Consider the following 22,590-nt stretch of genomic DNA (forward strand, 5'->3'; position numbering starts at 1 on the left):
TGGTTATTCTACCTATTTTAGATAGAAAGCATATGTATTGCCCATCCATTGAATCAAGACATAAACCTAAAAGTCATTTGAGACTCTTTCCCCTCACTGAAACATCCAGTTACTAAATAATCTTGATGAACTAAATTTCAAATTCTCTATTACTATCTGAGTTCAATGCTTTAGCATTTATCTCCAAAATTACTTCAAAAGACCTCTGCCTAGTCTCACCATCCCCAGTCTTTCATCTTTTCAACTCATCCTTCATACTTCTGTCAAAGTGATAGTTCCTTAAAATCCTTTGAAAACTCTCAATTTCCTACAGAATAAAGTTCAAACTTCCTGTCAGAGAAGGTTTCTGCCTACCTTCCACAGTTTATTTCTTGCCTCTTCCCTCCATGTACCCTTTACTCCTGTTTTATCTATGCATCAAATACATTATCCTCCTTTAGGACATGAGGCAGATGAAATGTGCTTAGCCTATACATATATTTTTTCTTCTTCTTTGCTTGTATCTCTTACCATAAGTTACCTTCCCCTACTATAGCAGTCAATATGTACCATACTTAACTCTACTAGAGTCATGAATTTGTTATCTTCCTCTCTAAACTGTGACTTTTATGAGAACACAAAGTCTGTCATGCCTTCCACATTCCCAGTACTAAAAGTATTCCCTTACACATCAGAGACATGAAATAAATATGTCTTGAATACAAGGTAATTCAAGATTGATTCAAGTCCTGAGGCACAGGTAAAGTGTTATATTTGAAGAAGCAAAGGGACAAAGTATTTCCAGTTAGGAGGAAAGAGGGTGAGAAATATTTGAAAGATCTAGATCAAGATTCCTGAATGACAGTTATCCTAAAATTTAGACATTATTTTCTTAATAATGATAAATATTCTGAGTTTTTGAATAGGAATCATGTGTCAACACATAGAACTATATGTGAGATGGTTTGCACAGAAGAAAAAAAGGAACCTAGTTAGAAAATTATTGGACAAGCTAGGTGAACGATAAGCAGGGCTGTCCTGGAACCAGTTTGTACTGGTTTGTGAGAGCCAATTGCTAAGTTTTGGAAGCATTGTGAGCCAGTTTTTACATATAATCATTATTAAAAGCTAAATTATGTAAATTTATAATTGAATAATTTATATAAAAAATAAAGGTAATAAATACCCCTGAACTACTCACTTTATAATTATTTTCCTATATTTTACTGTTATCTATGTGCTCAAGATAACATGTACCTGTATGGTGCAAATAATATAAAATGGGGTACTCATGTACATTTCTTCCCAATTCAGTGTTTCATAACATTATGAGGGTAGCTTGAAACTGGTCATGATGAGAGTATTTACACTATAGCAACTGGCAACTGCTACAACTACGACTTGAGTTATTGTTTTGTTGATTGTCTAGATTTAAGGAAAAAAGAAGACAACTATAAAAATATGATTAAATTTAAAACTGTGTCATGTTTATAGCCATTCCTTTCTGAGTAGCACAAAAATTTATGGAAGTCTTCTATTATAATGTCAAAAATTATTATCAAGATGTTGATAATGAACAAAATTTTAACACATATCTTCACATTTGCACAACATTTATGTTACGACTGCATTTATTCATCAATTGCAACCATAGATTGTTTGCTATAGGTACAAGGACTTGGCAAAAATTAATAAAAACATTGTATGAGAATAAATTGGATTTATAAAATTTACATTAAACAGGATTGTGTATTTTATCATAATTTTTAAATTGTGAGCTACACATCCTTTACACCAATAAAACAATATTATAGCTGTCATTTTTCTGAGACAGAGTTTTGCTCTTGTTGCCCAGTCTGGAGTGCAATGGCACCACCTTGGCTCACTGCAACCTCTGCCTTCGGGGTTCAGATGATTATCTTGCCTCAGCCTCCCGAGTAGCTGGGATTACAGGCATGCACCACTACGTCCGGCTAATTCTGTAGAGCCGGGGTTTTACCATGTTGGTCATGCTGGTCTTGAACTCCTGACCTCAGGTGATCCACCCGCCTCGGCCTCCCAAAGTGCTGGGATTACAGACATGAGCCACTGAGCCCAACCATTCAGAAATCTTGATCTGGATAATTAAACAATAATGATCGTATATATGTTTTTATATATATATGCAGAAATGCTGACAGTTAAACATTTAGCATCACACTGCTTGTAATATGACCTTAGTAGTAGAAATGGGGGGGGTGGGAAGGATACTTTTAAAAATACTTGGAGGTGTAAAAACTGATTAAATGTCATTGAATCTATAAATTACCATGGGCAGTATGGCCATTTTCACGATATTGATTCTTCCTACCCATGAGCATGGAATGTTCTTCCATTTGTTTGTATCCTCTTTTATTATTTCATTGAGCAGTGGTTTGTAGTTCTCCTTGAAGAGGTCCTTCACGTCCCTTGTAAGTTGGATTCCTAAGTATTTTATTCTCTTTGAAGCAATTGTGAATGGGAGTTCACTCATGATTTAGCTCTCTGTCTGTTACTGGTGTATAAGAATGCTTGTGATTTTTGTACATTGATTTTGTGTCCTGAGACTTTGCCGAAGTTGCTTATCAGCTTAAGGAGATTTTGGGCTGAGACAATGGGGTTTTCTAGATATACAATCATGTCGTCTGCAAACAGGGACAATTTGACTTCCTCTTTTCCTAATTGAATACCCTTTATTTCCTTCTCCTGCCTGATTGCCCTGGCCAGAACTTCCAACACTATCTTGAATAGGAGTGGTGAGAGAGGGCATCCCTGTCTTGTGCCAGTTTTCAAAGGGAATGCTTCCAATTTCTGCCCATTCAGTATGATATTGGCTGTGGGTTTGTCATAGGTAGCTCTTATTATTTTGAGATATGTCCCATCAATACCTAATTTATTGAGAGTTTTTAGCATGAAGGGTTGTTGAATTATGCCATCCTCATCAAGCTACCAATGACTTTCTTCACAGAATTGGAAAAAACTACTTTAAAGTTCATATAGGACCAAAAAAGAGCCTGCATTGCCAAGTCAATCCTAAGCCAAAAGAACAAAGCTAGAGGCATCACGCTTCCTGACTTCAAACTACACTACAAGGCTACAGTAACCAAAACAGCATGGTACTGGTACCAAAGCAGAGATATAGATCAATGGAACAGAACAGAGCTCTCAGAAATAACGCCGCATATCTACAACTATCTGATCTTTGACAAACCTGAGAAAAACAAGCAATGGGGAAAGGATTCCCTATTTAATAAATGGTGCTGGGAAAACTGGCTAGCCATATGTAGAAAGCTGAAACTGAATCCCTTCCTTACACCTTATACAAAAATGAATTCAAGTTGGATTAAAGACTTAAACGTTAGACCTAAAACCATAAAAACCCTAGAAGAAAACCTAGGCATTACCATTCAGGACATAGGCATGGGCAAGGACTTCATGTCTAAAACACCAAAAGCAATGGCAACAAAAGCCAAAATTGACAAATGGGATCTAATTAAACTAAAGAGCTTCTGCACAGCAAAAGAAACTACCATCAGAGTGAACAGGCAACCTACAACATGGGAGAAAATTTTCGCAACCTACTCATCTGACAAAGGGCTAATATCCAGAATCTACAATGAACTCAAACAAATTTACAAGAAAAAAACAAACAACCCCATCAAAAAGTGGGCAAAGGATATGAACAGACACTTCTCAAAAGAAGACATTTATGCAGCCAAAAGACACATGAAAAAATGCTCATCATCACTGGCCATCAGAGAAATGCAAATCAAAACCACAATGAGATACCATTTCACACCAGTTAGAATGGCAATCATTAAAAAGTCAGGAAACAACAGGTGCTGGAGAGAATGTGGAGAAATAGGAACACTTTTACACTGTTGGTGGGAATGTAAACTAGTTCAACCATTGTGGAAGTCAGTGTGGCGATTCCTCAGGGATCTAGAACTAGAAATACCATTTGACCCAGCCATCCCATTACTGGGTATATACCCAAAGGACTATAAATCATGCTGCTATAAAGACACATGCACATGTATGTTTATTGCGGCACTATTCGCAATAGCAAAGACTTGGAACCAAGCCAAATGTCCAACAATGATAGACTGGATTAAGAAAATGTGGCACATATACACCATGGAATACTATGCAGCCATAAAAATGATGAGTCTATGTCCTTTGTAGGGACATGGATGAAATTGGAAATCATCATTCTCAGTAAACTATCGCAAGGACAAAAAACCAAACACCGCATGTTCTCACTCATAGATGGGAATTGAACAATGAGAACACATGGACACAGGAAGGGGAACATCACACTCTGGGGACTGTTGTGGGGTCGGGGGAGTGGGGAGGGTTAGCATTAGGAGATATACCTAATGCTAAATGACGAGTTAATGGGTGCAGCACACCAGCATGGCACACGTATACATATGTAACTAACCTGCACATTGTGCACATGTACCCTAAAACTTAAAGTATAATAATAATAATAATAATAAACTGATCAAATGTGATTCAGAGGTAAATATGGTTTTGAGGCCTATTGACATATGTAGTTTGGAGAAATATAAAGAACAAGAAGAAAAGACTTATGAGAAATAATGTTCAATTATTGATTATTGATTGTTGTGGCTTCCAGTGGAATGTGCCCAGTAGATCAGGGTGAAATATTCATATTGAGAGACATACAGATTCGGGAGTTACCTGTGTGCCCTCAAAGTCATTGCAGAAATGACAAAAGAAAGAAATTGGCCTAGAAAAATCTTTGAGAGAAAATCCAGTATTATGGGAAAGAAGAAAAAGGATATGCAGAGAAGGAATCAGGAGTAGCCAGAGAAAAAGGAAGAGAATTGGAAAACCAGAGAAGCTTGGTGAAGAAAGAATGTCAAAAAGGACCTTACTGTTAGAGATAATGACATGAAGAATTCATCATCAGGCCCTTGTTAGTGTTTTGTTTGAAAACAGCAACCTAGAGGGAAAAAACAAAAGGATTTAGATTGGAACAGTTCAGCACAGTGGACACTAAAAGAGCGTATGATGTAAATATCCTCTTAAAAGAATCAAGAGCACCCAGGTAATTTCTCCTTCAGAATATCTGTAGGTTTGTCCTTGGGAGCTATCGTCTGCTCTTTCAACATTAGAACTACTAATCCCCAGTAAAACTCTAGAGGGTTACATTTAGATTATTTTGGCAGAATCATGAAGGTAGGCTGTAGATTTGGAGACCGGAAGAGTCCTTGAGAGAATTTGCATTCCAAATACCTCAAAATTGAGTCATAGCAGTTGGCAACTTCTGGTATAATCTCAAATATTCACATGATAGCAAAATCCAGTAGTTAATCCAATTGCTTACAAGATAAAAGCCATGTGGACTGCACCTAACACAGACACATACTCAAAACTGCAGTGAAAACTTTATTTGATAAGCGCTGTAACAAAAAGTGCATGTGGGTGCAGGGCACTGTGGATTGCTGGGTAGCCAGGACACAGAGAAGAGAGGACAAGCATCTGGCCACTAAATAAGCTTCTTAAATGATGTCCACACCAGTTATCCTGTTGGAAGAGGGAACTGATAGTCCTCAAGGCATCCCCCAGCTTGTGAGTAACATCAGTGCCTGACAGGTGATTGCTGAGGGTAGAAGAACCACCCTGGGTTCTCATGGCACAGACAAGCTTATTATGGATGGCAGAGGCAAGCAACAATCTTCTTGAAGCTTCTTGAAGTTGTCCATCCTGCAGCAAAGACTTCAATGGACATTGCCAAATACCAAGATGCCAAGGTGGGTGATAGCACCACCTCAGTGACCTTACTGGCTGCAGAGTTTCTGAAGCAGGTGAAACCTTATGTGGAGGAAGGTTTGCACCCGAAGATCATCATTCAAGCTTTACGCACAGCCATCCAATTGGCAGTTAATGATAACAAAGAGATCACTGTGACCATGAAGAAGACAGAAAAAGTGGAGCAGAAGAAGCTACTTGGAGAAGTGTGCCATCCTGCTCTGAGCTCCAAGCTCATCTCCCAGCAGAAAGCCTTCTTTGCAAAGATGGTGGTTGATGCAGTGATGATGCTTGATGGTTTGCTGCAGCTTAAAATGATTGGAATCAAGAAGATACAGGGTGGAGCCCTAGAGGATTCCCATCTGTTACCTGGTGTTTCATTCAAGAATTTCTTTTATGCTGGTGTTGGAAATGCAACCCCAAAAGTGCTATAATCCCAAGATTTCGCTTTTAAATTTTGAGCTTGAGTTGAAAGTTAGGAAAGATAATGCTGAGATCAGAGTCCTCACAATGGGGAATTACCAGGCAATTGTTGATGCTGAGTGGAACATTCTCTATGACAAGTTAGCAAGGATCCATCATTCTGGAGCCAAAGTTGTCTTGTCCAAACTCTCCAATGGGGATGTGGTCACTCAGTACTTTGCTGACAGGGGCAGGTTCGGTGCTGGCTGAGTACCTGAGAAGGATCTGAATAGGACAATGATGGTCTACAGAGGGTTAATCCAGACCATTGTGAATGCTCTGTCAGCAGACATGACATGCTGGGCAGCTAGCTGCCAGGTGTTTGAGGAGACCCTGATTGGAAGTGAGAGGCACAATTTCTTTACTGGCCTCCCAAGGACAAGACATGCACCTTTATCCTCCACAGTGATGCCACAACTTATGGAGGAGACAGAACAGTTCATGCCTAATTCCATCATGATTGTCAGGAGGGCCATTGAAACTGATTTGGTGGTGGCTGGTGGTGGGGCTATTGAGATAAAGCTCTCCAAGTACCTATGGGATTAGCAAGGACTATTCCAGGAACACAGCAGCTAGAGTGGGGGGTATGCTAAGGCTTTGGAGATTATCCCATGGCAGCTAAGTGACAATACTGGCTTTGATACCACAAACATTCTCAACAAGCTGTGGGCATAGCATGCCCAGAGAGGCACATGGTATGGCATGGACATCAATGACGAGGATATTGCTGACAACTCTGAGGCCTTTGTGTGGGAGCCAGCTATGTGCCAGGAAGAACACCGTCATCAGAGAAATGAATTGTCTTGCACCTTGATTTTGGACTTCCCAGCCTCCAGAACTGTGAGAGAAAAATTCCCATTGTTTAAGCCATCCAGTCTGTAGTATTTTGTTATGACAGTTCAAGCTGCCTAATACAATAGAATTTTGTTAATTGAGATAACTGATAGTTTTCAGGGCACTCATAGGGCTGCCACAAAAAATATGACAAACTGGGTGGGTTATAACAACAGACATTTATTCCCTCACAGCTTGGGAGGTTAGATGTTCAAAAATCAAGGTGTTGACAGAGCCATGCTCCAACTAAATGCTCTAGAGAAGAATTCTTTCTTGCCACTCTCTGAGTTTCTGATGTTCCTTGGGTTGTAGCTTCATCGCTGTGATCTCTGCCTCCATCTTCAGATGGCTTTCTTTTCTATGCATGTCTCTGTGTGTCTGTCTTATAAGGATACTAGTCATTGGACTTAGATTCACCCTGATCCAGTATGTTCTCATTTTAACTTAATTATATCTATAAAACCCTATTTCCAAATAAGGTCACACTCAGAGGTTCTGGGTGGATATAAATTTTTGGAGGGAACTGTTCAATCCCCTACAGCTGATAGTGAAGTAGAAATTTTCAGTAAATATTAAAATACTTCTAAAAATTACAGATCTGAATTTTCTAAGTAATAAAAATTATATTCTGATTTATTTTGTGTCACATTCTAACTCATTTTTTCCATTCATTTAATTTCTCTTTCCTTCATTGCCCCCGTCTCAGAAGGCTATGGCTTACCCATGAGAAACGATAAACTCTCTCTTGTGGTTGATATTTATGGGAATGCAAGCTGACAGGTAAGCTGATGCACTCTTTCTTAAATATTTGACCCACAAATGTAGCCAGACACTTGAAAAAAAATCTGTGTTTCCTAGCTGGTGTGGTTATATTAATATCAGATGAAGTAGACCTCCAGACAAGGAAAATTGCCAGAAATAAAGAGGACACTTCATAATGATAAAAGGGTCAATTCATCAGGAAGACGTATCTTAAATGTGTATGTGCCTAATAAAAAAAGTTTCAAAATCTGTGAAGCAAAACAAGATATTCTCAAATCGGTAATCACAGTTGGGCATTTTTAACACTACTATTAGTAATTGATGGACTATCCAGACAAAGAATATTGATAAAGAGATAGAAAATTTGAATAGTACTGTCAACATATCTGGCCTAAATAACATTTACAGAACATTTCACCCAACACTGCAAAATACACGCTCTTTTCAGGTTTACATGAGAAATTCACCAATATAGGCAACAGGATAGACCAAAAGAAGTCTCAACAAATTTTTTAAAAAAGGAAATCTTATTGAGTATTCTCCTGCAATAGAATTACATTAGAAATCAATACAATATATAAAAATCTCCAAATATTATAAAATGGAAAAAAAAGTGTTTTATCATCTCAACTTTAAAAATGAATATCAGTGAGAGCTCTTATTCAACTCTATGATTCCCAAGTGGGTAACGAAAAATCTCCACTAAATTGTTCAAGAAAACTAACTCTCAAAACCAATTAATCTTTTTAAAATTTATTGTTTATAGAGCTCTTTACAGTTGTCTTATGTATTGCCATTGACCACTCGCTTGCTACATCAAGAAAAATGTATTCAGCAATATAAATAATGCTTTCATATAGCCCAAGATTATTTACATGAATATTCTATATTACTTTTCATGGTCTCATTTATTTAAAACCTCTAGGATCTCAAAGTCTTTCTGGAACCAGAGACGGGATTGCTAATTGTCTTGGAAATGTGAAATAAACAATTTTTCTACATATGTTAGTGCCACTGTTTATTGACTATTTGCTCAGCTCTGATGTAATTGGGGTCATTAGGGAAGCAAAAACAGCTCCCATCCTGTCAGTACCTGACCTTTAAACTAGTCGTACATTCTGTGTTACTGGATGTTAAACAAGCTAGCCCTTTCATGGCATGGTAGCTGTTGTTGCAATGCAAGCAGGAGTAGAGAGGTGCCATTCCTTGTTGAAAACTTTTTTGGAAAAAAAAAAAGTCTTCTGCTGCAGACATGGTGTTCCAAAAATCAGACAAAATATATTTCATGGAAAATCTATTTTGAGTTCGACATTCATTTGAAAAGCTAAAACTAGCATCCGGATAAAAAAAGGAAGGGATGAAACATCAAACTGAAAATATCTTCCTATATTGTGACATTTTAGCAAATGTAAATGAAACCACCTTTAAGGCTGTCACAAGCAAAGAAATCCAACTGGGGTCTTGATGACTGAAGGAATGTTAAAGAATCTCTCATCAGCAGACCATAAAGAATAAAGCAAAAGCTATCAGTAATGTGCAGATGTTATCAGGATGTGACTACAGCACAACCCCGCATCCCGATGAAGAGACAAAACTGCAGATGTTTAACATATTACAGGAACTAACCGCAAATTCTGTTTTGCTTCTCCTACTTTATAGTGTTTAATTTTTTTTTTTTAAAGACACATGAATTGCACTTTGGAAGAACTTCCTCCACCTCAATCACTTTGTAAGTCTAAATGCTTCCTACTAGAATGGAGGGAGTTCTGGGGAAAGTGGCATATAAATTACTACACGGGTGTGGGCAGTGGGAAGTATGCAGGGAAGGGATGTGTTTAAGCATTTATATGGAGGTGGTGGGAAGAGAGTGCTCATCATTGTGTGATAATGGAAGCCTAGGTGTGAGATAGAGACCCATACACTGATTTGACAACAAACCTACTTTAAATCTGCTTCAATCCTGGCAAACCAAAAGAACTCATTGAAACTTCAATTTGTTAAACAAAGTAGAACACATTTGAAGATGTGAAGCCAATAATTCTGCCCAGATGACATTTTTCTTTTAAAATTATAGATAGAGTAACAGTTTGATAGATAATTTATTTAGTTTTCAAAGGAATTGTTTATCTTTCAGTAACTGCCCCTCCTTGGTGAGAATTATTTTAGTGGGACAGCTGAGTTTTCATTATGTTCTTGAAAACGGCCAATTATCAAATCATGAAAAAGTATACTAAGACATATATTTCTTTCATTTTGATTAGTTAGTTTAGACATACTCATGTTCAGGAAAATTTTGTTTTCCAAAAAGAACCCAGCCTATCTATTGTGCTCAGCTGCTGGTTTGATCCCAGGTCGAAGTGGGGGTCAGCAGCTGGGGTGAGTAGGTCAGTTTGCTGGTGCCCTCTTCTGTCCGACACAGGTCTCTGCTGGCCTCTGTCCCCTCTGCTCTCTATCTGCAGTTCTGTTCTCTCCCAAGGAGCCTGCACGACCTTGCCCTTCCGGGCCTTTATTCAGAACCAGTCAATATCAGCTGGGTCACATGGACTGAAGACTACAGAACAAAAACAAAAAAAGAAGAAGGGAGGTACTTTTTTAAAAAGAACAAGATGACCTCTTTGAGATTAAAAACATAAAACACACTAAAACACACAAATCAATTTTGGCGATGGGCTTTTACTTCAGGGAAAAACATGTAATTTACATTGGAAAGAATAAATATTAGAAAGCGTGACAAAGAATGACACTCTACTTTTGGTGAAAATGATTAAGTCTGTGTGTTTATAAGGATGAAAACTCATAGATAGATATCACCTAGAACGAAGAGTGGCTTAATATGTATTCTCAAAATAATTTTCTTTGAGATTCAGGAAAGAATAAGGCCAGAAAATGGGAGTTAACATATTGTACTTTCCAAAGGAAAGAGACAGAAGAGATACACAATAAAAAAGATAGTCCTGCTTGATGTTACAAGGCTTGAGTAAGTAATTCCAAACCGATGATTTAAAAACAAACCAAACCAATGACAAAAACAATTTTTGGTTTTAAAGCACACTCATCTATTTATGTCCACATGGACTAAATACAGTAGAAAGTAAACACAGTTCATCTTAAATGTTGTTTAATAGTGGGCTCAATACATTCTCTTCACCTCTCCATTCCTAGTGCCTGGAACAGCATTTGGCACATTGAGAGTGTCCAATAATGTTGGTTAAATTGAATCATTGAACAAGAGTAAAGAACCCTGTTCTGAATGCTGAACAAAGTAAAATATTCAAATATTTGAATATTTCAATGCTTTCTGTCTCAGGGACCATCTCAGCTTGTAAGAAAATTTCATGTATTTTTTATGCCAGGGTAGGCAACTACAGAGGGAATGAAAGAAATTCTTTAGCGTAAGGTTGTTCCACGTTTTGCCAAGTTGTGACCGGCTGAAAAACTCAAAACATTTTGAGGAGATGCTATCTGCCATGGGGATTACCACAATACTTGTAGGATCAAAGAAAATTCCACATTTTACCCTGGTGATTAGCTGTAATTAAATAAAGTAAGTCTTTTTAAACTTCATTAGCAGCAAGACGTTTGCTACAGCAGAGTGGGCACAAATCATCCATTCTTAATTAAAAGATAATCCACAGGATGGCCATAATCTTCTTCTAAAAATACACCATTTCCCCCTGAAAGATTTTCTCATCAAAAAGGATAAATAACAGTTTCTATGAGTTTAAGCCATGAAGGAAGGATGCTCCTCCCGTTTGCTTGAGTGAGTGCTGAATGTGGCTGATAACATCACTTTGGCATGCTATTATCTAAAATGGTAGAATACCTCACTTCAGCAAAGTCTGACATAAATCTTTGAAAACAAAGACATTGCATATGTATGAGCTGAAATAGATATGACAGTGTTGGCACATTAATATTCCTGTCACTAGGGGGTTTCAAACTTTTAAGGAGAGGATGGGAATGAATTCAGACTGTAGCTGGTAAAATAGGGCAACATACAGTAGGACAATTAGGCATGAGGAACCATCATAAAATACGCACAGAGAAGGGTTCCCCTGCTCCCTGCCTTTGGTTAAAAAATGACTGTAGGATCATTTCTTGGGAATGCCAAGAATAATTAATTTGGCTTAGAGATCTGCATGGTTGTTCTAAGCATACTAATAAGAATATTCCACAAAGACCAGTCCCAATCAATAGAACAGAGAACTATTTTTTCATGTGTAGCCACTGTGGTGGTTCGTGGTAACAGATGTTTCCACTTATTCCACAACAACTGTCATTAAAAGTAACAGTGGGTCCTAATTGAACAGTTCTCCACATAGTTGGATCTGTGCAGAAAATAGTTCTGTTATTGTGTGTCCTACAATTACTTTCTTTTCCTGTTTTTGATTGCTGATATGATAAGCTTTACCATGATCTTTATACTGAATTTCTCTGGAAGAAGTAAATGAATGAAAAATAAATTTGTTTTTAACTCCATCTTATCCTATAGAGTATTACTATGTGTTGGAAAACCATCTACTTAGAGATGTCAACCATTTTTAGAATAGCCTTGTAAATCATCAAATTCTAGAAAATCACCACTTAACAAGGAAGATGACATAACTGTTGTATTAGATTACATTTGGCATGGGTAATTCTGTATGCTAAGAGTTATTCAACACTAGGTCTTAATGAAAAATTGTCACTAAGTTACAGTTCTGGTGTTTGAAACTTATGTTGAAATGTTAGAATTTTTCTTTTGATAAAACATATGTGTTGATCTGGTGAGTGGAAATGAGGGGCTGCACTGCTTAAAGGCTTTTTACCAAAAGCTTTTTGGACACAGTGCTCTAGCCCTGGGAGGCTTGGTCTGAGCCCTGACAGCAGTCTTCCAGATGGAGAAAAAAGGCTTCAAAACCTCCCCTTTTGACAAAGAGACATGAAATAATATCTGACAAAGGCATCTCAAGCAAATATGATGGCAAGCCAGCAATTATGTAGGCTACAAAGGAGAGCACATCTCACTTCCAAATGTCTTTTTTTTTCCTTCAAATTTTACTTATAACAACTCATAGAGGCGCTTAGGTCAGTATTTTTAGAAACAATTTAATGTATGACTGTGCTTTAGGTTTGGTGTATCTCCTTTATTACACTAATGCTATTTGTCATTTCATGCATATGTCAGCATTGTTTTTGAATGGAAAATGGTTGGGAAGAAACCAAGCACAAAGAAAGGCTCTTGCAGCTCACTATATACAACTTTGTTTTAGAAAGAAAGAAATATTCCAAGGAGATAGGTTATATGACACTTGCAAAATGTTGGGATCTCTTAAATGGAGTTATATGTTGAAAGAAATAAATTAAATAATACTGGCCAAGAAAAATGACAGCAAAATTGACCAGGTCAAGCTGCATAGCTTCCCACTTTAATCTCAGACTGTCTGCAAATGTATTATTCTCGATCTTGGAAAAGCTTTTCCGAAGATCTGAAAATACTTTGTTTTGTTAGTACAATACTAAACTGTGAAGAATTTACATGTACAAAATGAATTTTGATTCAATCTTATACATAAATCATCATTAAAAGCATATATACCCCATGAATTGAAGCCCAAGTTTCAACTAGGATGAATAGCAATAATAATAATAATGATAAATGAGATGAAACACATACTTCACAAATAACTGCAACATATGCTTCCTCAAAATGTTTGCTTTTTTATTTCATAATAATCAAGCTGTTCCTGATGGAAGACACATCTCAAACAGGCAAAGTGCTCATGGTATAAAATTATTGATATGAACTGTAAATGAAAACAAAGCTACTTGGTCCTTTAAAATGTTCTCTTTCATGTTGATTTATTGCAGAAAAATAATAAATTGCAGCCTCTTCTTCTTCCTCTGACATACCTGGGATACTTTACATGACTTTGAAATGGCTTAATTATTTTACCACCCACTGTAGAATATTCTGAAGAGGGGAAGAAAAACATGTATTTACTTTCCTGTGGACATTTCTTACTGTCTGATCCAGTACTTGGGAATACCAAAGAAGTACTGTTTAATGGGAAAGAAAAAAATAAATCAAAGGTATCAAAAATTATATTAGAAGTTACTTGATAAGAGGTAATCAATCCATTCACCACGTGGTCTGTAGTATAACGACACTGCAAGTTCTCTGATACCCACATCTGCTAATCAAGTTACCAATAAAGGGGCTGTAGATAAGGATGCTCCTGAAATTGACTATAAATACTAGTTACCATTTAAAAAGCACTAGAAAGATGTAGTCTTTTCTACCACATTCACACAAAAAGTTTCTTTATACCCTCACTATTTCTTTCTTGGGATAACCTCTTTTGTTCTATCAGATTGTACAGATTGAATTTGCTGTGAAATTATGTTTTCTGCTAGCTACGAAAGAACAAGAATTTCAGTATACCACTGATAAAGCCATCATATTCTTTTATTTATTATGTACAGAGCATCTATTATGATTTAGACCCTTACAAAAGCTAGCATTTATTAAAACATTTCATATATTTAAATATGTTTGGTTTCAAAGATAAAATATATTATATCTTGTTTGTTTGAATAAAATGTTTGTCTCACTTTTTAGCACACCAGATGCATTTCCTTGTTTGACTTAAACAAAAACGGTCATGGGTTTGATTTTATATGGAGTTAAACATTTAGTAAAATAGCTGTTTTATATGAAATGCAGAACACAAATATCTGCAAACAAATGTGAATTTGGTATTACCAATGAAGAATATACCCTAAGTCACTGGTACCATTTAATCTTATGTGCGATAGCATTTTCTTATCTAGCAAAACAAGTCCTCCATCATCTGTTACCATTTTATATAAAATAAATAAAAGACCAACTTCTTTTCTTATCCATGCATTGCTTATTCCTTGAAAAAACAGATACGTTTTATAAAAGAAGTTGTTATATTAAGATGTATGTCTGCTTTTCTTCAGAAGACAGATTAGAGTGCTTCAGCTGCCACTAAAGTTGTCGCTCTTTGTAACAAAATGTAATGCTGCATATATAAAAATGCAAAGTGTAATGTAGAGTCAAATGTCTCTCAGCACAAGAGTTGTTCGTTTTAGCACCCATTTTGTTGGTATTTATCAACTTACTAATTATAGGCAAATTGCTTCCAACACGAAAACTGTGATGATTAGCAGTTTTTTCTGCTAACTCTAGTCTACTGTAGTTCCGGTAAAGAATGTCAATAATCCAGATTCCTTTCTTTTTCCTGGCTTAGAATGTGTAAAAATAAATTCATCAGGCTAGCATTTCTCAACTTTTGGGAAACGTGGTTTTGAAGGATGGGGGTGGGAAGAGGAAAAGGAATGGATATCTAATCAAGAAGGTCTACATGCCTCTTCCCATCAATTGGGCAATCTTGAAGGCATACATGAGACTAATCTATCTATTACATAATGGAATTAGGTAATCCCAGTTTTACTAACAGAGTAATGCATTTGTGCATTGCAAGGGAAGTGCATCAATCACTAGAACCCAGCATAGAATACCTGTATTAAAGAAGGGAATAAGAAGAGTTTTAAGAACTAGCTCACATACCATCACTGATAACCAGAAAATGGCTGGCATATATTGTTTTAAACCTTTCATAGAACTATGCAGCAGGGCTACATGATATTGCTTGGTCAGACATAAAACAGTTTGTAACCTTCAGCCTTCCATTACAATCCTTTAAAGTGAGCTCAAATGAAAATGGGAGTAACATGGCAATCTAGAAAATGTTTTCATAACATGCTATACAATAAAAAGGTTGAATTTTCTATCACCATTGCTAATTTCACCCATTTGTTTCTCATTATAATAAGGAAACAGGATTAAATGGAAAATTTTACAGTTCACAGAATACATTACACTGCAGAAATGTCTGTAGCAAATACTGACTTAGTGTCTTAACCAACTTACATGCCTCTAAGTGACTATTTCTCCCTGCTATGAAGTTTTTAAAAATTTAAAGTTATATTGGCAGGTTCCAGTCAACAATGATATCTGCAATGTCCTTCTTTCTCCAATACATTGTTTTTAGTCTAATTGCTTATTTGCAGTCTCAGCAAGCAGAGAGTAGAATTTTATCCTCTTTGCCTTGTCTCTGAATACTAACTAGCTGGCCAAGCCAAGGCTCTCTAAAGAGAGAAACTGCATGGGAGACACACTGCATTTGACACAGTCAAGAGGTAAAAGAAAGAGCAAAACAAAAGTCTATTCAGAACTGAATCCTGTGATATTCTCCCCCATCCCCCAACCCCTTTAAAAATAAAGAGAAAGGGGCGAAATACCCATAAATCCATGCCTGAATGCCTGAAGTTGTCAGAATAAAGGACAATGAATGACAGGTGACTGTCAGTCTAATTCTCAGTCTCCAAGTTATCACTTTTTGGCATTGTTGAACAAAAAAAGTGTATACATAACAAGGAAATATGTCATAAGTTCTCTATGAATGCGCAGACAGGTTCAACATGGGAGAAGAACTTAAGTATTTCCACATGGGCACATGCATTTCCTTCCAGTTCTGTGTATTTTTCCTGGAAAATGTTCTGAAATTATTGTTTTTCTAATGACAAGAATGCTAAATAACTTTGGGGAAAATGCTGAAGGGTTATTAAACTGCTTGCCTTTTAATTCTTTTTTTAAGAATGGGAGATATAACTTGATATATAAAACTCCTTGCACATGTTGCTACATTTTTAAAAAAGAAATAAGAACCAACTGATGAGAGTTTTTCTGTTTGATTTTTAAAAGGCTCTTCTCAAGCTATTTTCCCCCAAGATCTCTTTATACTTTCATCCTTGCAGACTGCCTTAATCCTCCTGTCTTTGTTGTTCCAATGTCTGATCAGCTTGTTCTACCCCACATTTGCTAGAACTGAAACTTGACTTCAGGCACTTGCAGTTATAAATCCCTACAAACCTACAGGGTTTCCAGAGAAAGGTGGAGAGTGCTGAAGCAGGAAAGGTTTTGATGGCTATTTAAATAATGTATATTAACTTGTCTGTTGCATTTACTACAGGTACAGAGAGATAAATGTGGAGTGATGGAGTAATTTGTAATTAAAATAAGTTTGGCCTCTTCTCAGATTACTGGCACACTCCAGTCTGTTGACCATCTGTAGTAGGACAAAGATTCTATTCTGAGTTCCATTGGGCTGGGTAAGAGACACAACTACACAGAGCCCCAAGTTTCTACATCTTACCACGGTGGGCATGAAGAAAGTTCATTGTCACCAGCCTTCTGATGTCAGATATAACCAGGTGATTAGAAGAGTATAGAGACAGTAATCTGTATCACTGCAAACACACGGCACTATTCTGGGGAAGTGCCGCTGGAGGTATCACCCCAGCAGGTGTTACTAAATGTTCTAAGCCTTTTGAGAGAAATTAAGAAGGGAAAGTGTGTAACTGAAATGAATTTAAAAAAAAAAAACCTTGCAGTAAAGGAAAAATAAATGTTTAAAGTAGGAACATGACAGAATTCTATTTCACTGTTAAACATGAACAATCGTTTTTTCACATTAACAGTGAAATACACAGAATTCTCTCATGTTCCTACTTTTAAAGTTTGGAAATTAAAAGTACTTGATAGGAAACAGTCATCTTAGTCTTCGAGAAATTAATTTGTATGGGAGGCTGAGGTGGGCAGATCACGAGGTCAGGAGTTTGAGACTAGCCTGGCCAACATAGTGAAACCCCATCTCTACTAAAACTACAAAAAATTAGCTGGGTGTGGCGGCAGTTGCCTGTAATCCCAGCTACTCAGGAGGCTAAGGCAGGAGAATGGCTTGAACCCAGGAGGCGGAGGTTGCAGTGAGCCGAGATCATGCCATTGCACTCCAGCCTGGGTGACAGAGTGAGACTCCATCTCAAAAACAACAACAACAACAACCAAAAAAAAAAAAAAGAAACAAATTAATTTGTAGATTATTTGACAAACTGATAATATGAGAACCATCCTTGATTTCATATAAAATTTATTTTTGCACAAAAGTGAACAAGATTCCTGGATTCTATTTTTCTTTTTTTCCCCATTTACAGTAGATATAACTTAAACTGCTTCATCTGAGTATTTATTTCAGGAGCTCAAGCAGAAATGATTATGTCTAACACCTGAAAATGTTTTCATATAGTAGTTGTAATTATTTGTACTTATTTGTAGTAATTCTGTTTCTACCTCTTATTTATGATGGTTCTCATAAAAAAATTCTCCTGTGGAAAACAGTAATTAAAAAATCTTCCTGTTGTAAGTGATATTGACAGGTTTACAGAAACTAAACTTGAAAGTCACAGATAAAATTGTTTTAAACTTCAGGATTATAGTCTACTACTACTTTTGGTTAATAGAAAATACATGGGTATGAAAATTAAATATGACAGTGATATGAGGAAAAGGTTTCATTTGAGAAGAAATTGGAGGCTAACTTCTAATAAATAAAATTAAATCTATGCACATTTAAAGAGTGTGTTTTTGAGGTGGGATCAAATGATCAAAAATCCAAATTTGCTATTGAGTAGTTGCATGAAAATATTTTGCAATGAAAAGAGAATAATTGTTATTTTTAAACTGATAGGTTTTTTTTTTGTGGAATGTGTATGTGTATAGGGATGTGTGTGTAGGGGTGTGTGTGTGTGTGTGTCTGTGGTGGAATGATAGTGAGAAAGTAGGAAGAGTTATGTTGGGAATCATACTGTTTCATACTAGAGACTTTTCAAAATGAAGATATATAATTCTGCATTTCATTTATATTTAACAAGACCTACTATACAGTTGAGGGAATCCCAATTACTTTGAAAAATAATGACCTATGGGTCAGTCACATCTTGACAACTCCTGATGAGGGTTCAAGGAAAAATTCAGGGTCTTAAAAATACAGAAATCTAAGTAGATCACCATCATCATGTGATGACAGCAAGTTTTACACATTTTCTGAAAGATAATTATTTTATGAGCTAGTTATATCTATGAAGACTGATAATTTCTTTTTCTAATAACAAAGAACAATGTGGTCAGAAGGGATGAAATACTCAGCTGATCATCATTCTTAAATAGTAGGTAATAAATGCTTTCCTTCTAAAAGCAATTAAGCTTAAATGCATTAGTAACTCTATCTTAGCCAATATTTATCCTCTAGGTTGTAACGATGCAGTGTCAGGGATAAGAAGCGGAGAAATGATTACTATGAGCCAGATAGAGAGGCAGCAAGGCAGGGGTGAGGTTTTTCCTCTGGATAGAAGAATGGGAAGTTAAGAATAGGTCTGGGAAAGGAGGAAGAGCATGGTGGAAGAGGAATGAAATGAGCAAAGACACAGATATGAGGATGAATATAGGGGTAAAACGTTCAAACCCTGACCTTCCCTTTATAGGGATAGGTAGGTAGGTAGATAGACAGATAGAGATGGATACGTACGGAATGGAGAACCTCATGGTGGAAGTAAAATTCTGTGATGATATTTTAGGAAAGTCTATTCTTCTGTATTGATATTATTTACATTTTATAAATAATAGAGTGACATCAACAATGGCTGGCTAGAGTTACCTGGTACTTGTCCTCCCCACCAAAAGGAACCAAAAAATGAGTAAACAACTATATTTTGAGTACAATGACTAAGGAAGTATGCTGGGAAACACCAGGGTAATGACAAAAATCCCTGTGTCGCACAGAAAACCAGAATAGCAACATAAAGAGGTGAGCAAGACATTCTGCCTTTGCCACTCTGCCTTGTCCACTGGGCTCAGCTCAGAGTCAGTGGAGACATCTTCTTATGAAGGAAAGGTAAGCTGGAGTTATCCAGAGGTCCCCATGGCAGCCACAAACATCAGCAATCCTGTCCCACAGTCCTCATAGGCCTTTACTCCAGTTTGTACAGTAGCCAGGAGTTGTGCAGCTGCATTGCCTCAGAGTAGAAGCCCACCTTGAACAGTCTCCACCCCCATGGCCTAAGCTGCTATGGCTCAGCTTTGTCTTGAAACTGGACACACTGCTAGAGTGCATTCTTCCCTGGGGGCCAATAGCAACCAATTCTTTCTATGGCTGAAGTCCCACTGTCTTATTATCATGTTCACACTGGTGTCTGCAATACCATGATGCTTGCTGCCAAGAGCCTAGGCCAGATGGAATGAATAAGACCCCAACATGTAAACCCATGTGGCACACCACCCCTTCAGGGAACAAGCAGAGTGGTAGCCACTAAACAGCCAACTGGGTGCCTCACCCATGAACACTTGTGTTGAACAACTGACTGGCCCACTTATCCTGCACATGTCCAGCCTGAAAGCTGGTCCTATGGTGATCTGATCCCCTCAACAGACCACTGCAAATCAACTCAGCCCTGACATACTTGGGCTCACCTGTGTCCAGCTTGACAGCTGGTCCAGTGGTAGCTACCTGGAAAGACTTCTGCAAGGCCACCCAGTCCTGCTGCACCTGCATGCACCTGCATACAATGGCACCTGGCCTGACAACCAGTGCTGCCGTGGCTTGAACCTGTGGACAGACTTCCTCAAGGCAGCATGGCATGGCCATGCTCACATGTACCTATGCCCAGCACAACTACTTGTCTGGCTGCAGCTTCCTTCCCCTGACAGACTGCTGCAGAACCACCTGGCCCTGCTGTGCTCATGTACACCTGACTCAATAGCCAGTCCAGTGGTATCTCCAATTTCCCAGAAAGACAGCCACACAGCTGCTCAGCCAGTTGTACCCTGTCCAACAGCCAGTCTAGCAGGAGCCACTGCCTTCATGGAAAGCCCACAGGACAGTCTGTCAATTTCTTTGCCTGCCCACATCTGCCCCTGCAACCAGCCTGATATCTCCCCTACCCCCAGCAAAACTGCACCACAACCATCATAAACTCACACAGACTAGGCCACTGAAGCAATCACAGGTGTTGCTGACAAGAATTATAGTTAAATAAACTGACAGAGACCATGCTACTGAGTCCACCAGAATGAAAGTTAATGCATCATACCCAATTGACACCCTAAGACCTATCTACAGAAAAACTCCCTATGTAAGCTACTCCATAAAATTGGAAAAAGGGACTGTTTCTCTCAGTGTGCACACAAAAATGTAGGAACATAAGAAAAGTTTAAAAAGAAGGAAACATGACACCCTCAAAGGAACACAATAAATCTCATAGTAACAGATTTCAAAGAAAGAACATTTATACATTGATTATGAAGGAATTCAGGCATTTACAAAATGCCTTTAAAAGGTTATTATTATAAAATAAAAATCTGAAGAAAGATACAAGAACATAAACAAAAGACAACCAATTAAAGGAAATCAGTAAAACAATTCATCATCTGAATGAGAAATTCAACAAAGAAATAGAGATCATAAAAAGGAACCAACAAAAATCTTGGAGCTGAAGAATTCAATGAATAAAATAAAAACACCATTGAAAGCTTCAACAACTGACTAGCTCAGGCAGAATAAAAAGTCTCTGAATTGAGTACAGGTCTTTCGAAATAACCTTGTCAGAAGAGAAAGAAGAATAAGAAAGAATAATGAAAGCCTATTGGATGTACAGAATAACACTGAGCAAACAAAATTTGCATTAGAGAAGTATCAGAAGGAGAAGAGATGGTAAAACACACAGAAAACCTATTTAAAGAAATAATAGCGAAAATTTCCCAAGTATTGAGAGAGACATGGATATTCAAACTCAAGGAGCTCAAAGACCCACAAATATATTAAATGCCAAAAAATTCCTCTTCAAGATGCATTATAATCAAACTTTTAAAAGTGAAAGAAAGAGAATTCTGAAAGCAGCAAGAAAATAGCATCAAGTCAAATATAAGACAATTATTATTAGACTATCAGCAGGCTTCTCAGCATAAATCTTGCGGGCTAGGAGGGAATAGGATTATATATTCCAATTTATATATTCAATTTAGCAAAGCTATCCCAGAAGTAAGGGAGAAATCAAGACCTTCCAAGACAGGCAAAAGCTGAAGAAATATATAATCACTAGACTGGCCTTACAAAAAGTGTTTAAGGGAGCATTATAGCTGTGAACAAAAGAACTATAATTACTATTCATGAAAATATAGGAAAGTATAGAAATCACCAGTAGAGGTAAATCTATGTATCAAACTAAGAATACCCCAGTGATGTAATTGCACTATGAAAATTTCTCAATACTCTAGTATGAAGGTTTAAAATAAAAATGATGGAAAACATCAACAGCCACAATTAGGAGCTAAAGAATATATAATAGATAAGAAAGTAAATTAAGGCAACAAAAATACAAATTATAGGGTGGGAGGAAAAAAGTCTAGAGTACTCTTATGTGAGCAAAATTAAGTTGCTTTCAGCTTAATAGTCTATTATAACTATATGACTCTTGATGTTAGCCCCATGATAACCAGAAAGCAAGAAATTACAGCAGATAGGCAATGAGAAAAAAGAAAACTAAGTTTAGCACCAAAGAAAACTACCAAGCCACTGAGGTAAATAAGTGAGGAAGAAAGGAACAAAGGACCCAGAAATATTCTTAGACCTAAAGGGAGAACTAGACTGCAATACAACAATAATAGGAGCCTTCAACACTCCCAGTTTCAACAGTAAACATATTATTTCAATTAAAAATCAACAAGGAAGCATTGGACTTAATTATACCATAGAGTAAATTAACCTAACAGATATTTACAAAACAACCAGAAAACAATTAACAAAATTGTAGGAGTAAATCCTTATATATTAATAACCTTGAATGTAAATGGAT

At 37.1% G+C, this 22,590-nt stretch overlaps 1 pseudogene; it reads left to right on the plus strand.

Annotated features, from left to right (window-relative positions):
* Nucleotides 1-5,453: 5,453 nt before the first annotated feature.
* LOC471479 (T-complex protein 1 subunit eta-like) lies at nucleotides 5,454-7,646 on the plus strand (annotated as a pseudogene).
* Nucleotides 7,647-22,590: the final 14,944 nt, after the last annotated feature.

This window comes from Pan troglodytes, chromosome 4, assembly GCF_028858775.2.
Source record: "Pan troglodytes isolate AG18354 chromosome 4, NHGRI_mPanTro3-v2.0_pri, whole genome shotgun sequence".
Taxonomy (NCBI): domain Eukaryota; kingdom Metazoa; phylum Chordata; class Mammalia; order Primates; family Hominidae; genus Pan; species Pan troglodytes.